The 16,613-nt window shown below is 42.5% G+C and overlaps 1 long non-coding RNA gene across 1 annotated transcript in view; it reads left to right on the top strand.

The window, feature by feature from the left end:
- The window catches only part of LOC148044924 (uncharacterized), a 32,562-nt gene extending 17,392 nt beyond the window's left edge, over nucleotides 1-15,170 (top strand). The window contains exons 2-3 of the long non-coding RNA XR_015697140.1: nucleotides 13,943-14,064; nucleotides 15,035-15,170. This is a non-coding gene — a long non-coding RNA (uncharacterized LOC148044924). The remainder of the gene's footprint in view (nucleotides 1-13,942; nucleotides 14,065-15,034) is intronic.
- Nucleotides 15,171-16,613: the final 1,443 nt, after the last annotated feature.

The following is a 16,613-nucleotide window of genomic DNA, read 5'->3' as shown; positions in this document are numbered from 1 at the left end:
CTTCAGAAGGGTGCACGCGCACACATATACACATGCACACACTTTCACAGATCTGTATAAATCTGACAACACTCCCAGGATAATTTCTGACAGTTTTAGCAAAAGCAGCAACTTCCCAGACAACCCTCAGTTTTCTGAGTGTTTTTCATAATGGATTTCAAAGCAGATGACCTGACAGTTAATCTTATGATCTAAGTTATGCTTTGTGGCACAACCACAAACAACCTCCTTGTCAGCTGCTCAAAGGATCATACTGTTTTTTAAAAGCTATGTCTGCACATGAAGAGGCACAAATGTCCAGAGGTCCAGAGCCTGACCTCTTGACCTTCTGTCTGGGAAACATTCCTACTCTGAGCGGCTCATTCTTAACAACAAACAGAGCAAGACCACTATGGGACATTGTTGAAAAGGGGGTTGGAGAGTGGAATGGCCCTGAATGGAGCATGCCCCATGCTACAATGGGGATAAATAGGAGGGTGAGCTCCTGTTGAAATGGCTCAGAGCATCTCCTGTCTGTCCCAGACCCACCCCGCTTATCCTCTGTCTTCCTCCCTTTCAATTCTCCACCCCCCATTCCTCCCCCAACCCCAGTTTCAAATATATTATCTGCTGAAGTTGTCTGGGATGTCTTGCTAATGAAAAAGAGCTGCTTCATTTTCAGAAAGGCAACAGTGAAGTTTTGAATTGACTTTTTTTTACAGTGTTCTTTTGGCTTTCTTCTTCAGTTTCCTCATGTGATTGATAGGTTTGAAATGCTGCTTTGTAGCAGGAAAAGGAGATGGAAGAGAAGGCTTTATGGAGTTTATTTCAAGGATTTAAGAATAAATCACACTTCACTCCAACATTTCAGTGAAATAGGACAATATTATAGCATCATCATCTCCATATTGTGTAGGCAAGGGAGGAGTTAGGAAAATTCTACTTCTTCTAAGGTGTCTGCTAAGCCCATGATTTTCTGGAAAAGATGTGAAATTAACCATGGATTTCCTTGTTCAATCGCTGATCTAGCTTTCACCTAGGGGCTGTCAGAAGAGAATACAAGTTGTAATGGAGTTTTACACTATGAACATTTTATCCATAGAACCTTAACATGAGCTATCTCGATGCCTTGTTGAATGGCAAAAGATGAGCCTTCTCCTTCTCTTCTTTATTTCCATCTGAAAAGGAATGCCCTGCATTTAAGACAGGAATATGACAGGCCCATGGGTTGGAATGCTTCAATGTATTGGACAGAAGGCACTGCCTACAAAGCAAAAGAATCTTCTACAGTGTATACATATTGTATGTGATGTTCATCCATTGTGTTCGAAGTGGACCTAGACATCTAACAGGTTGTGGGCTGTTCACAATGTGTCCGCAGGTGGCTGGTAAAGCCTATATAGGCATGAAATATTCTGCCACATGCACCATTGTTGCAGCATTTGAAGTTCTGGCTTTGCGGAGTGTTCACTTCTCTTATGCTATGGTTGTTCTTCTGTCCTTAGATGTCTGGCAGCCTTGGTGGATCAGCATGCGCCATGTTGTATATATTATATTGGCAACCCACAAAGGCCTGCTGGAAGATTAAAGGGAGTTATCACTGAAATGAAGAATAGCGGGCTATAGGCAGCTGTTTAAGAATACTGCTTACTAATGCCAGTCTTTATTCTAAGATAAATATACTACATTTATCCTTACTAAACAAACTCAGCCAGTTACACAGTTTTAAGCCAACATTCATGCACAACCAGAGAGAAGCATAGTGTAATAGCTTTTTTTTTTAAGTCAGAAAGATTTTTATCTGAATATTGTTGCAGCGCTAAAGCCTGGTCACAGATCTTCTGGAAGTTGATAGTTCTCAGCCTCCTTGATCCTGGTCCACCTACCCCTTGGGCATTGTAATCAAGATAAATCTGTCATGAGCTGGGGAAAGGATTAATATCTTTTCAGCCATACAGTTTAATTTGTAACATGTTTTAGTGATGCCACTGAAAGTTAAGAATTTTAATCCAATCCAGAATTGGATTTCATTCCCTCTTTTCTGTCATATACTGTACAGGAAACCCAGGGAGGTGAGAAATAAATAAATAAATACATTTTTGATTGTATTTAGTTAGCACTGATTTAAGTAAAATCTGGCATTTCACCTAGCAACAGATGTCTTCTATTAAGCCATTCAAATGTAAATTGGGGAAAGTTCTCCTATTTTCCATTCTGTTCAATGGACTTCCCTGGAATACTACCTTTAATCAGTGTTAATGTCTGGTATGCAGCAAGAAGCTTGTTTACTCATATTTGTCTGCAAACTGCCAACATGTGAATTTGCTCATGCATCAACCAAGAACTTCAAATACAACCCGAAATACAGTCAATGCATTCAGCAACTAAACCCTTGCCCTAAACTCCAAAGCTTATGGACAGGTCTTGTAGTATCTTTTCATTTATATGCCAGACCCAGGAGGTTCTAGGTTTTGAGTCATGTACCTTGAATTCTCTGCATGTCTGTGTTTTCTCACAAGCAGTCAGAACTGCATCAGTGAGCACTTTCTTGGTATTGAAATGCTATTGAAGTTTGCATTAAGACATCAGGATAACCTCTCAAACCAGATTGGTCTTTCTTCTGGACCCTAGTCTTATTTTATTCTTCTAAGGCAGTTTCTCAACCTTAACAAAATTTAAATGTTGGACCTCAACTCCCAGAATTCCCCAGCCAGAATCCCAGGAATTTTGGGAATTAATGTCCAATATCTTAAAGTTGTTAAACTTGAAAAACACTGTTCTAAGGTATTCCTTCCCCTGTTAAGTGAAGCAATCTCTTGGCTACTAGTCCCCAAACTTACTGAAGTCCCTGAAATAAGGCTTATTGCCTGAGAATGCCAGTATTTCTTTCTCTAGCTTCCCTTTGATATTAGAGCATTATCCTTAGACGTGCTGTCAAACAATCAACTTACATTAAGATGTAGAGTGATTTCTCTATGTGTTCTCTGTAATAAATTGGTTCACTACTGCTTACTCAAGTAAACCTCGCTTGAGTTCTGCTAAATTCTTGGTTCCACCTTCTTATAAAAAAGTACAAAATTACTTCATTGCCATGGTATTTCATGGTGGTTTCCATTTCCAGTACTAGCTATGATCAGACTCTCCCTAGCTTTTTGAGATTAGCAAATGCTATGATGTGTCTACATCTACACAGATCAGAATCGTGCAAATCCTTTGTACTCTTCTCCGCCGCTCTGGAGAGACAGCACCTCTCCCTCACTTGGTATCAGAAGTTCACCCATCATTTAGTAACCAGTCTTCTTTATCTTTTGGCTAAATTTCTCCCAGCCACCCCCTTCTCTTCTGCCCTCTGCAAGTCTCTTTATCTGCTCCTTGGAGTAAAAGCATAATTGGAGAGCAGGAATGCACAGGGCTGAAGTGTCAACCTCCCCAGCCCTCCCCTTGGCACACCTGGCAGTAGGAAGGTCATAGCTGGGTCAGCCTGTTCTTTTTCTCCCAGCCTCTCTCCTTCACCCATATCCCCCGGTTACAGTTAGAGGGGTCAACTCTGTGAGAAAACTACAAGGGCCTGGAGATTGTTAAACACAGCATTTTGTTTACTCCTGGCTTTTTATACGGGCATATTTCAGAAAGCTTAAAGGGAGGGGCCACTTGTTTGCAGACTTTGGCGGCTTTTCTTTTCTTTTTCTTTTTTTAAGGTTCTTTTCATTTCCATTTTCGGCCTCAGGCTCCAGCCAGCTTTTGTGTCATTCAAGGAAGCCACATCTCCTGAAACCCAACAACATTAAACAGTAGATGGTGACTTTAGTCTAGTAATGAAGCTACTTTGCATTAAAAGAAAATTAAATCAATCCAGAGCTATCCCTCAGAAAACAAGCTGGCCTGAAAATGTCAACAGAGCCTGCCTGTCAGCTGAGTTTTGGGGTGTGACTGAGTGTGTGTGTGTGTGTGTGTGTCTGTGTGCACGTGCGTGTGTGTGCGTGTGTGTTATAAAGCTGTACCAAAATAGTTTTCCCAACTTCATGGCCCATTCTTAGATTATGAAATTAAAGGATGTTTTTTTAACTAAAGGGAAACTCATAAAAGCCTCTTTATACCAGCAAGTGGAGGTGTGGCTTATGTTGAGGTCTGTCAATGCCATTGCATACCACTATTTACAGTGGCAATCCAGATGTGCCACATGTGACACTCAGTTTGGTCTAGTGGTTAAAGGACCAGACTAGAAGACTGTGAATTATATTCCTACCTTAGGCATACAACCCACCTCTCAGGGTTGTTGTAGTGGGAAAAATCGGAGGGGTAAGGAATATTATGTGTTTTTACCATTCTGAGTTATATCTAAAAACAATAAGGGAGGAATAACAACAAATAAATAAATCTTGGTGACACTCTCTGAGGATGCAGGACTTTGTGTTAATAAAAATGACTCTCCTCCAATTTAGGAAAAGGGAAATCCCAAAAGATTGATGGAGTTACCAATTTGCTACATGGCATGATGCATTCAGGAGAAAAAAGTTTGATTTTACTCACAATACACCTTTACAATTATATTTCATCCTGATGCATTAACTTTTCTGAGGAATGGAAAAAGCATGACTACGTATCAAAAACATGGGATGGAGTGGCTCAGTGGTTAAGACGCTGAGCTTGTCGATTAGAAAGGTCGGCAGTTCGGCGGTTCTAATCCCTAGTGCTAAGTAATGGAGTGAGTTACCGTTACTTGTCCAAGCTTTTGCCAACCTAGCAGTTTGAAAGCATGTAAAAATGCAAGTCGAAAAATAAGGGCCACCTTTGGTGGGAAGGTAACAGCTCTCTGTGCACCTTCACCATTTAGTCATGCCAGCCAGATGTCTCCGTGACCATGGAGACATCTTTGGACAGCGCTGGCTTTTTGGCTTTGAAACAGAGATGAGCACTGCCCCCTTGAGTTGGTAACAACTAGCACATATGTGCAATGGGAACTTTTACCTTTAACTATCAAGATGTTGATTGAAAATTTTGACCCATTGATTATGGACCATCAAGTCTTTTTCAATTCCTAATAATCACATAGGTAGATGTTCTTTTTTTCAGGGTGATCTGTCCCTAACCTGGTCTCTCCATCTTTTCTCTCTTATTTATTTCATTGTGATTTCTTTAGTGTAAGCTGCCCAGCATCTGTGAGAGTCAGAAAGCATAGTGGCTGCTAGTGAACAGATAGACAAATTTTATCTATGACAATCTGTTCCTGACTTGGCCTTTCAGGTCTTTACACCCATCACCACTGCAACTGAGTCCATTCACTTTGCTGCTGGTCATCCTCTTCTTTCCTTTCCTTCCACTTTTCCCAGCATTACAACCTTGTCCATAGAGCTGAGTCTTTACATAAGATGTCTGAAGCAGGATAATTTCAACCTGGTTATTTGTGCCTTTAGTGAGAACCATGATATGATATGTTTCATGATTCATTGGTTTGGGGTTATTTTTTGGGGTGGGTGGGTGGGCTGTCCTTCACAGGAGTCTTCTTTAAGGACCAAGTTCAAAAGTACCAATACTCTTCCTATCCTGCTTCTTCAGAGTCCATGTTTCACTCCCCTCCTCACAGGGAATACCATGGCTTGCCCGATTCTGATCTGTCTCGATGTAGACACATCATAGCATTTGCTAATCTCAAAAAGCTAAGGAGAATCAGATCATAGCTAGTACTGGAAATGGGAACCGCCATGAAATACTATGGCAATAAAGTAGTTTTGTAATTATTTTATAAGAAGGCAGAATCAAGAATTTAGCAGAACTCAAGGGAGGCTTCACCTTTTTCATCTCTACGCAGAAGTGAACCAATTTTTTACTGACAACACATATAGAAATCACTCTACATATTCTTAATGTAAGTTCCACAAGTGGTTTTAAAAAAATGTATCTTGTCCAGGGGGGAGACGGGGAATGGATTTTTATTGTTCAGTTTTACAGCATTAATGTTTAATTTTTCTCTAAAAACAAAAACAAAACAGAGTGCTAGGAAATTATAGCTGAGTCTTATTATATGTTCATTATTTTCCTTATGGGCTTGAAATTCTTTTTGTGACATTTCTTTAAGAATTTTAAGTCAGCAAATCACATTCCTTAAAATTTGCTGGTAGTTTCTTTTGTGAAGGAGTCTCCATTTTTTCCTTGTTTCTTCATGAAAGTTGGGACAGCAGCACCTGCCGAGAAACAGTGATGCAAAAATGGGCTGCCCAGCATCACTGGACATTGGGAAACATATACATTTAAATGAGATTAATAATAAATGATGATACATGAACATTTTCTGGACCTTGGGCCCTCGCGTGGGAGATCTTGGAAATTACTCCCTCCTCGGCTATTTCGGACTAAATTCGAACAATTTGCTCTATTGCGCAGTTTTTATAATTTTTATAATTTTTAATTGTATGGAGAGCACTTGGTATGACTGTGGCTGACTGAATGTGCCCACTTTTATTATGATATTGTTGTTCCCTTGTTTTTAACTTGTTCGTGGGGATTGACTGATTGTATGTGTGTGTGGGGGGGGAGTATAGCTGGGTACCTCCTGCACTGAGTGCTTTGGCAGAAGTGTCAGGGGGGCCCAGGCCTAATCCCGCCCTCAGATGTGTGTGTCGAAGGGCCTGCTGGTGAATCCGGTAGCCAGGGGAGAGGGTGGAGGGACCACAGATGCGGGAGTGGGCCGGAACATTAGGTCAGGGAGGGACAGATATGGCGGGAACTTCAGGGCGAGCCATTACTGGGGAAGGAGGGTTCCCTACGTCATAGGGATCCCTCCTTCCGGCCCTGTTAGTTCCACTCCAAGGCCAGATGGCGGGAGTAGTCAGGACCCTGGTCTCAGTTTGTTGTTGCTAAATGCCAGGTCTGTGGTTCACAAGGCTCCCTTCAGCCAGGACCTAATTTTAGACGAGGAGGCAGACCTGGCATGTATTACTGAAACCTGGCTGGGCAGAGGAGGGAGGAGGGAGGAGTCCCCCTCACTGAAATGTGTCCAGAGGGTTTTCAGGTGCTTCATCAACCACGAAGAAGGGGTGGGGGAGTGGCCATTGTTATCCGGAAGTCTTTAGTTCCTTGTAGGATCCCTGCTCCGGAGCTTGTCGGGTGTGAGTCCTTGCTGGTGAAGTTGGACCTTGCGGGTCAAGTGGGCTTGTTGTTAATGTACCTGCCTCCCAACAGCGTGACAACAGCCCTCCCCTCGCTTCTCGAGTCAATAGCCGAGCTGGCAGTTGAGTTCCCCAGGCTTATGATCCTGGGGGACTTCAATCTGCCTTTGCTCGGTGAGCACTCTGATGGAGTGCAGGAGTTCATGGCTTCCATGACAGCCATGGGCTTGACTCAAGTAATTCGGGGCCCGACTCACTCAGCGGGTCACACGCTCGACCTCATATTTCTCTCGGAGCAGTGGAGTTGTGATCTTGGTTTCAGGAGTAGTGAGATCTTGCCCCTGTCATGGTCGGACCACTTCCTACTGAGGCTCGACTTTCAGAGACCAATCCCCCACTGTAGGGAGGAGGAACCGATTAGGTGGTTCCACCCCATGCGTCTTATGGATCCTCAGGGTTTCCAGACGGCGCTTGGTGTTGTGCCTGATACTCTTGCCCACAGTCCGGCGGAGACCTTAGTTGCTGCTTGGAACTCAGCAGCGTCTGAGGCTCTCCACCAGATTGCGCCTTTACAGCCGATCCGCAGCAGTGGATCCAGGAGGGCTCCTTGGTTTACTGAGGATCTCCAGGAGATGAAGCGCCAAAAGAGACGCCTAGAGCACCACCGGAGGTCCAGTAAATCCGAGTCAGACCAAGCACTATTAAAAGCCTGCATCGGAGCTTACCTTCTGGCAATCCAGACAGCTAAGAACACCTATATTGCCGCTCTGATTGTATCCGCTGAGTCGCGCCCAGCCGCCTTGTTAAGGGTAACCCAATGGGAGGGTTGAGGACAATCCCTTATGAGGTAGAGCGGAGGAGTTTGTCCAATTCCTCGCGGACAAAGTTGCTCGGCTTCGGACAGACCTGGACTCAATTGAGCAGAGCCAGCCGAGGTACTGGGGGAGAGTCTTGAGCGACATCTTTGGATTGATTTTCAACTTGTTACTCCTGATGAAGTGGACAAGGCCATGGGAGCGGTGAGTGCCTCCACGTGTGCACTGGACCCGTGCCCCTCCTGGCTGGTCGCGAACAGCAAGCAGGTGACGCGGGCTGGATCCAGGCGATAGTGAACACCTCCCTACGGGAGGGCTTCTTTCCCCTGCTATTGAAGGCAGCGGTGGTGAGACCCCTCCTGAAGGAGCCATCTCTAGATCCAGCCATTTTGAATAACTACCGTCCAGTCTCCAACTTTCCCTTCGTTGGGAAAGTTGTTGAGAAAGTGGTGGCCTTTCAGCTCCGATGGTCCTTGGATGAAACCGATTATCTGGATCCCTTTCAGTCCGGATTCAGGCCTGGCTACAGCACAGAAACTGCTTTGGTCACACTGACCGATGATCTCTGGAGAGCCAGGGATGGAGGTCATGCCTCCGTCCTAGTGCTTCTTGACCTCTCAGCGGCCTTCGATACCATCGACCATGGTATCCTTCTGCGGCGCTTACGGGAGGTGGGGGTGGGAGGCACCATTCTTCGGTGGTTCTCCTCTCGGACAGGTCACAGTCAGTTTTGGTTGGGGGTGCAGAGGTCGACCCCTAGGCCCCTGAAATATGGGGTGCCACAGGGTTCAGTCCTGTCCCCCCTCCTGTTTAACATCTACATGAAGCCGTTGGGCGAGATCATTCGGCGGCACGGGATAAAATACCATCAGTATGTGGATGATACCCAGTTGTATCTGTCCGCCCCGTGCCAACTCAGTGAAGCAGTTGATGTGATGTGTCAGTGCCTGGAGGCTGTTAGGGTCTGGATGGGGGTAAACAAGCTTGCGCTCAATCCAGACAAGACCGAGTGGCTGGTGTGTTTCCCTCCCAAAAATTGGCTAAGTATTCCATCTCTCAGGCTGGGGGTGAAATTCTATGCCCCTCAGACAGGGTTCGCAATTTGGGAGTCCTCCTGGATCCACAGCTGACCTTAGAACATCATTTTTCGGATGTGACCAAGGGGGCATTTGCCCAGGTTCGCCTGGTGCACCAATTGCATCCGTACCTGAACTGGGAGGCACTCGCAACAGTCACTCATGCCCTTGTGACCTCAAGACTGGACTACTGCAATGTGCTCTACATGGGGCAGCCCTTGAAGAGCATTCGGAGACTTCAGCTTGTCCAGAATGCAGCTGCACGAGCGATTGTGGGTGCACCTCGGTACACCCACGTTACACCTATCCTCCACGAGCTGCACTGGTTACCGATTGGTCTCCAGATACGCTTCAAGGTGCTAGTCATCACTTATAAAGCCCTTCATGGTATTGGACCTGGGTACTTGAGAGACCGCCTGCTGGCAATTAACTCCCAAAGGCCCATTAGATCCCACAGATTAGGCCTCCTCCGGGTTCCATCTACTGGCCAATGTCATCTGGCTACTACCCGGGGGAGGGCCTTCTCTGTGGCTTCTCCGGCCCTTTGGAATGAACTCCCCGCAGAGATTCGGACCCTCACCTCTCTCCAGGCTTTCTGTAAAGCCGTTAAAACCTGGCTGTGCCAGCAGGCCTGGGGTTGATGAGTTCCCTTCCCCTCTCGAATCATGTGACTGTTGATTGTCTTTTAAATTCCCTTGTACCTTCTTTGTTGTATTTCCTTCGTGCTTAGCTCCTCCCCCCTTGGGTTTGTTAGCTGCCCTGAGTCCCTCAGGGAATAGGGCGGCATATAAATAAAATAAACCTTCAATCTTGAACATGAATGATCTTAGCCTCAGTGGTGCAGTGGTTAGAGTGCTGTACTTCAGGCCACTTATGCTGACTGCTGGCTGCCTACAATTGGCAGTTCAAATCCCACCAGGTTCAAGGTTGACTCATCCTTCCATCCTTCCGAGGTAGGTAAAATGAGGACCCAGATTGTTGGGGGCAATATGCTGACCATTTGCTGATCTGTAAACCACTTAGAGAGGGCTGTAAAAGCACTATGAAGCAGTATATAAGTCTAAGTACTATTGCTATTGCTATCACATCAGTGCAGGAATTATATATTTCTATCCCAACACCCAATACCAGTACAAAACTCACAGCATTTCCATTATAGTATCTTTCACACATTTCATCATTTCTCTCCTCATCTCTTCTGCAGAAGCCCATATTTGAGGGCTCATTTGCAATTCCAGCTCTTACCTGAATTTCTGCCCCATACTCAAACTAGATCTATATCTGCAACAGAATGAAGATGGAATCACATGGTAGATTATGGGTAGAAAATGGTGCATAGTAACCCTTGAATGCCCCCCCCCTTTGTTGCCCCAGGCAGTTGTTACTGTTAGCACAACTTTTATGTAGACTTCTGGAGATTCGTGGAAGTCTATTGAAATCAAAGTCAAAAGACCAGGCCAGGACAGCCTCAGGAGGGCTATGGAAGCCTCCAGAAATTAGATCCTTGTTTAGAGGAAAAATCATCGAAAGAATTAAGTTCTGGATATCAGCATTGTTGGAGCATTTTTAATAGCCCCTCCTTTAAAAAGAAACCTTAATAGTAAAAAAATAACCTAAAATTTGGAGTTTCGAGGTCTTGGTCTGAAGAAAATACTCTCTGCATCTCTAAGCCTCCTGGATTATTAGGGCAAATAGTGAGAAATAGATGACAGGAAAGATCTTCACACCTGGTCTATTGTTAGTTAAGTGAATTTATTTCTTTAGGAGATGGAATTTTTTGCCTCTCCTTCCTTTTCTGTTTTCTTCAAGGTGTAATTTAGAGGCTTTTCTCTCAAAACACATTTCTTAATAAATCTGGCTTTTATTTCAAATATACTGAATATCTGTTAGAAGGCATTGATAGCTGGCCTAAGCATGTAGTGTGAATCCAAGAGAACTACTATACATTATGAACACTTTTATGGGCTGTTCTTCTACTTAATTATTCCTTCTTTTAGCTCTCTGCATATAATCAGGAGCACATCTTATAACAAGGGTTGCTGCTGAATTCAAATATCAACACACATGTATGTATCTTACACATGTCCTATTTCTCTTCACACAGGCTGAAATTTTAATGACCTTTTTATAAAAACGTGGTTAATTGAAATAGAGAGATGCTGCTAAAGCAATGTGGGCTTTGTCTGGTTTTAAATGCATGTTTCATCACACATGGCTCTCTGGAAACAACATGTTATTGCCCACAGATATTCCAGTTACTGCACATATAGATATCCCACCAAAGAGTGGATGTGGTTGATGATAAAATACAAAAATCCCATCAGAGAATCCTTGTAAATATAGAGCCTAGCTCAAAGAATAATCTGCTTATTTAGAATTCAACAAATTGTTGCCCTTGTAGGTTAAAGTATTGCTGTTTTTGCAGAAAAGGTTAAACGAGATTTAAGTGCAATGCAATAAATTTCCCCTGTTCATAAAGCCCTATGATAAATGTACTTTGCCTATATAAAGTTGAGAGCAGGTTAAATTTCAGAAATCAGAGGAAGGAGGACCAGTACATTTTAGTAGACACATAGAAACAAACACACATGCACTAGGGGCTTAGGCAGGTCTGGATGGGAAGAATTGTTTTCAGGTCAATCCTATCAAGACCTAATAGCTAAGCCTAAGAGCTGTGGATATTACACCACTTAGATAGGGGCAGTGGTGGGACTTGAATAACTTAACAACTGGTTCTATGGCTGGGTAGGCATGGCTGGTTGGTCATGTGACTGGGTGGATGATGCCACTCGTCACACCCAGCCCTGCCTCCTGGCCACTCACCTCAAAGGCAGAGGTAGGATTCAGTCGGTTGGGGCTAATCCCACCACTGGCTAACCTCCGTTGCTGCTGCCCATTTTTCAGCCTGATTTTTGGTTATTTTGGGGCCATTTTCAGCCATTTCTGGGGCATTTTCAGGCTGTTTTTAAGAGCATTTTCAGGTCAGTTTGGGGGCATTTTCAGGCTGTTTTCAGGCCAGGTTTGGGGCCATTTTCAGGCCAGGTTTTGTGCTGTTTTCAGACTATTTGGGGGGCAAAAACTGCCCTCAAACAGCCTGAAAATGACCCCAAAACAGGCCAAAAACGAGTGGGGGCAGGGCCAATCAGTGGTGATATTTGTCAGTTCACCAAACTGCACAGAATCTTAACTATCGGTTTGCTTGAACTGGTGTGAACTGGCAGCAGGGGTTGATTCTGTTTTTAAAGGTGGATGGAGTTGCAGACACAGATTCTGGAATGAAGTTTTGCCTGAGATCCAAATAGCTCCCATCCTGGTGGGATTCTGGAGTTCCTTAAAGGTCCTGGGCTACGATGGGTAGAGGACTTTGTGGAATGTGTTTGTATAAGTTTTCAGTGATGGCTGGACTCTCCATCTTGGGTTTTTGTTTTTAATTTGCACTTATTCTTAGTTATCCTTGTTCCTTTATTTATTCATATTGTATTTTATATTGTCTGTTTAATTATGAGCTTCCCAGGTAATTTTTCTGGAGTTGGTCTGTAAATAAACCAAAAACATCATCACTATTTATGACTTAAAATTGAGAAGATTCTCAAGCTTCTGCGGTGAGCTAGAACAGGCCAAATGCTTGGCTGACTGCCATTCTATTAAGAGAAGGCACCTTCCAAATGTGTAAACATAATATCAGTTTATGCTTCACAAGTAACTAACTTTACAATTTACAAAAATACTGTAGACTAGATAACACACATCATAGAAAATTTACAGCCGTGATGGCAAACCTATGGCATGTGTGCCAGAGGAGGCAAGCATAGCCTTCTCGGCTGGCATGTGTGCCATCCCCCCCCCAGGTCAGATCTCTGAGGCATTTCTTTCATGAGTTTCTGTTTCCCTGCAAATGATGAAACAGAATTTTCTGAAAGACAAAGATCTTATCTCTTGCCCTGCTGCCAGTGTTGGGATGCTGGTCTTCGAGTCTCTGCTGTGCATGCTTGCATCTCCACCCATGCATGCACCTTTCAGCTTGGACATGTGTGCGCAATTTGGGCACTCCGTGTCTAAAACGTTCACCATCCCTGATATACAGTATATGTTTTCAGATTTAACACTTGTCTGTAACTCCTTAAACCAAAGGTATTGCAACAACAGAGGACAGCTGTACTAGAAAAGACACATTAAGAATTTTTTGGCAGCTTCTCTGAACTTTCTAAAGCATCTTTTTGCCTCTATACCCAGAGTGTTGCACAGGCCAAATCCACCAATTGCTAGAACCTTTCATTTTTGGCATTCTTACTATTATCATCCTCAACAATATCCCTCTACTTAATGGCTATTTAGAAAGAAAGAAAGAAAGAAAGAAAGAAAGAGAGAGAGAGAGAGAGAGAGAGAGAGAGAGAGAGAGAGAGAGAGAGAGAGAGAGAGAGAGAGAGAGAGAGAGAGAGAGAGAGAGAGAAGAGAGAGAGGGAGAGAGGAGTTCCTGTCACAGGGGTATGGTAAACTAAATATTGAAATTAAGGCAGATGAAAGCTGAAACACTAGGTAAAAATGTATTTTCTACAGTAATGTACATATTTTTGCTCAGTAGACAAAGGTTTTGTAGTTTAGAACATTATACCGAAGGCGTCACTGAAAAGTGATATTTAAGAAAGAATGGGATAAAATAAGGAAGGCAAAGTGGCCCCAAGGATAATGGACAGGGGAAAAGCCATGTAACTTGAGAAAGAGAGCAAAAGAGACAGGTGAGAGAAATTGGAGAGGGGAAGATAGGGAAGCATGAAGATTACAGAAATTTATCAATATATGAGAGTGGAAAGATTTAGACTGACCTTTGGTAAATTGTGGGGGTTGTCTGCCTAAAAAAGACTCAAATCTTAAACATGTAGCATTCTTCTAAAAAAGCCACCTGACCCAGAGGGAGATGAAATATTACCCTCTCCATTGCATACAGCATCTCTTTTCTTCTCTCCAGGCATCTACCTACTACCACAGTTCCCATACCGCTAAACTTTCACAAGGTTACAGACTTATTTGCCTTCAACTCATTCCTGACAGGCTTCACCCAGGGGTGCCCACTGTTCTTGGTGCAAAGAGGTTTGTCCCTTTTCTTTGAGCTACTTCCACATTTCATGTTCTGACAGTTCAAGGGATGTCTATGTATTTGATCACGAAATGCAAAAAACAGCCGAAGCCCCAATGACAGACAACGCTGCATATCCCTGTTTATCCTTACAGTCACTGGGCTGTTTCTCATTCAGGGGTAATACCTAAGTGCACCATGCAAGGTCTCGGAGGAATCTGGAGCCAGGTACTGGAAGGTCGTGGAATCTTTTATCTGCTTCACCAGTTGATATGGATGTAATGGATGATATGGATGTAAGCTTTTTGTTTAAGTAAACATCTAATAACAGTTTTGTATGAACAATTTTTCATTTTTTTAAAACATTAAGCTCCTCCCCATGAACAACTTCTTATTTGTTTTGAAAGACAAGCTCAAGGGATTTGAATAGGAATGGATCAGAATTTCCTAAGGGTTGTTTGTGTTTGAAAATAATGCATATTATCAGCTTCTCTAATTTGCTTGATGACTAGACAGAAAGAATGGAAGATTTAAAAAATGAAATAAATTGAGGGATAGATAGATTTCTCCCTTCAGGCAAAAGTCTTTTGAATGTTGTTCCTAAAAATCTAATTTTAAATCCTTTTTAAAACTGTGTTCATGGTACTGAATTAGAATTACTTTCTACACTTCATCCTTAAAGACACCACATTTTTACAGGCACATGGTAGTAAGTATATCTTGAGCCTTCTCCATTCTGAACTAGATTATCTATTGAATTTGATTAGTGTAAATATCAATAATTTGTTCAATTAATGTTAATAAGTTACCAGGATTCAAAGACACCTTTGAAACTGGATAAAATATTTCGAATTTTAAAAGACGAAGTGGCCAGATTCAGCCAAACCTTGATTTGAATAATTTATACTATAGATCATTACTATGATTAGTCACAGCGGGGACTTTTCTTCTGTGTATTCAGCATCTCATTTTCTTCTCAGATAGGCTGAAGGGATTTGAGTACATTATATGGACCAACCCTCTAAAGCCAAAGTGATCATCTTTAGGCTCAAGACTGGATTCATATCTTGGAAAGTCTTCCCAGAACCCTTCAAAACTGACGTTGTCTTTTAATTCTTAATATAAGTAAGTGTAAATTATGAAATGCATGAAGAGTAATCATATTAACTGTATTTAATCAATTACGCTGAATTTAAATTAAATTAAGTAAATATTAGGTCTTGTCTTCTTTCTACATTTTAATAAAGACTGTCTGCCTCTTTATTACTCTAAGTCAAAGATATGAGGATGAGGATGTCTTTTTCATATATGTAACTCAAGACAGGAAACATTCTCTTGCCTCCTATTTTCCCCATAGCAACAACCCTGTTGAGTTGGGCTGAAAGACAGCAACTGGTCCCAAAGTCAGCTTTCATGCCTAAGGTAGGCATAGAACTCACTATCTTCAGACTACACCTTAACCCAGTGTTTCTCAACCTTGGCAACTTGAAGATGTCCGGACTTCAACTCCCAGAATTCCCCAGCCCGCATTCGCTGGCTGGGGAATTCTGGGAGTTAAAGTCCAGACATCTTCAAGTTGCCAAGGTTGAGAAACACTGCCTTAACCACTACATCTATAGGTATAGCTATATAATTATATTTCTGTAATGGATTGCTGCTTTAAAAAATGGAAGTTACAAGAATGACAGTATTCATGGTGGGATCTAACAGCTCTTGTTACCATGCTTCTGGATAGAAATATCAGCAGTGGTGGCATCTTTGCATTTACCCAAAGATAACATCTGTTGAAACCAAATTTAAGTCTATGACCTCTTGGCTCTGATTCTTTAGGAAGAAAGGTGGAAATTCCAGATTATATAGCAGGTGGCCCTAGATATCATTCTGTTTCATTTAGACTATTTTTGGAAGTTATCCCAATGTAAAGACTTTCTCTGTAGGGTGGGACATTACCTAGATTGGAATTTTGTAAGCATAGATACCTGAATTCTTCTCTCTGTCTTCTCCTATTGTACAGTATAGCCTTTATTATCATTGTACATCATGTATACAACGAAATTGGTTTCCTCTGATTTCATTGTTATTCCAGACGTCTTTTTCCATCAAATGAGCTTGTGAAATAATCCACCATTATAAAGAAACTCCATTTTCCAAGACCATTTTTTACTGAATACTGGTTGCACAGGAGGGCCATTCTCTTGGTGTGGACTTTTCAGAGACATCTGTTGGGCCACTTTAGAGAAAGAAGAATCTAGTCTTTTTAACCAGTAGACATCTCTTAAAACTATGCAGAAGAGTAAAATTAAAATATACACAAATTGGTTTTTTGATAAGGGAGCTAAAAATCAGGTTGAAATAAGAGACAGGAGGAGAAAATATACTTTAATATTTTACGTATAAACATTTTTGTCACCAAATGTTTATATACCTAATTTCAATTACCCTGCAAAATAGAGCAGAATTATTTATACACTTCCCGCTAACCCCTCCCAATTGTCCAGCTGCTTGAAACTTATGTATGTTCTAGTGATGGGTTCTGGATCCCATTGCAACTGGTATGCTGCAA

The sequence above is a fragment of the Thamnophis sirtalis genome, unplaced genomic scaffold (genome assembly GCF_051295495.1).
Source record: "Thamnophis sirtalis isolate CommonGarterSnake01/CBP01778 unplaced genomic scaffold, rThaSir2_p1.2 scaffold_6, whole genome shotgun sequence".
Taxonomy (NCBI): Eukaryota; Metazoa; Chordata; class Lepidosauria; order Squamata; family Natricidae; genus Thamnophis; species Thamnophis sirtalis.
Note: the sequence above shows the minus strand (reverse complement) of the source record. Positions and strands in the feature narration are given on the sequence as shown.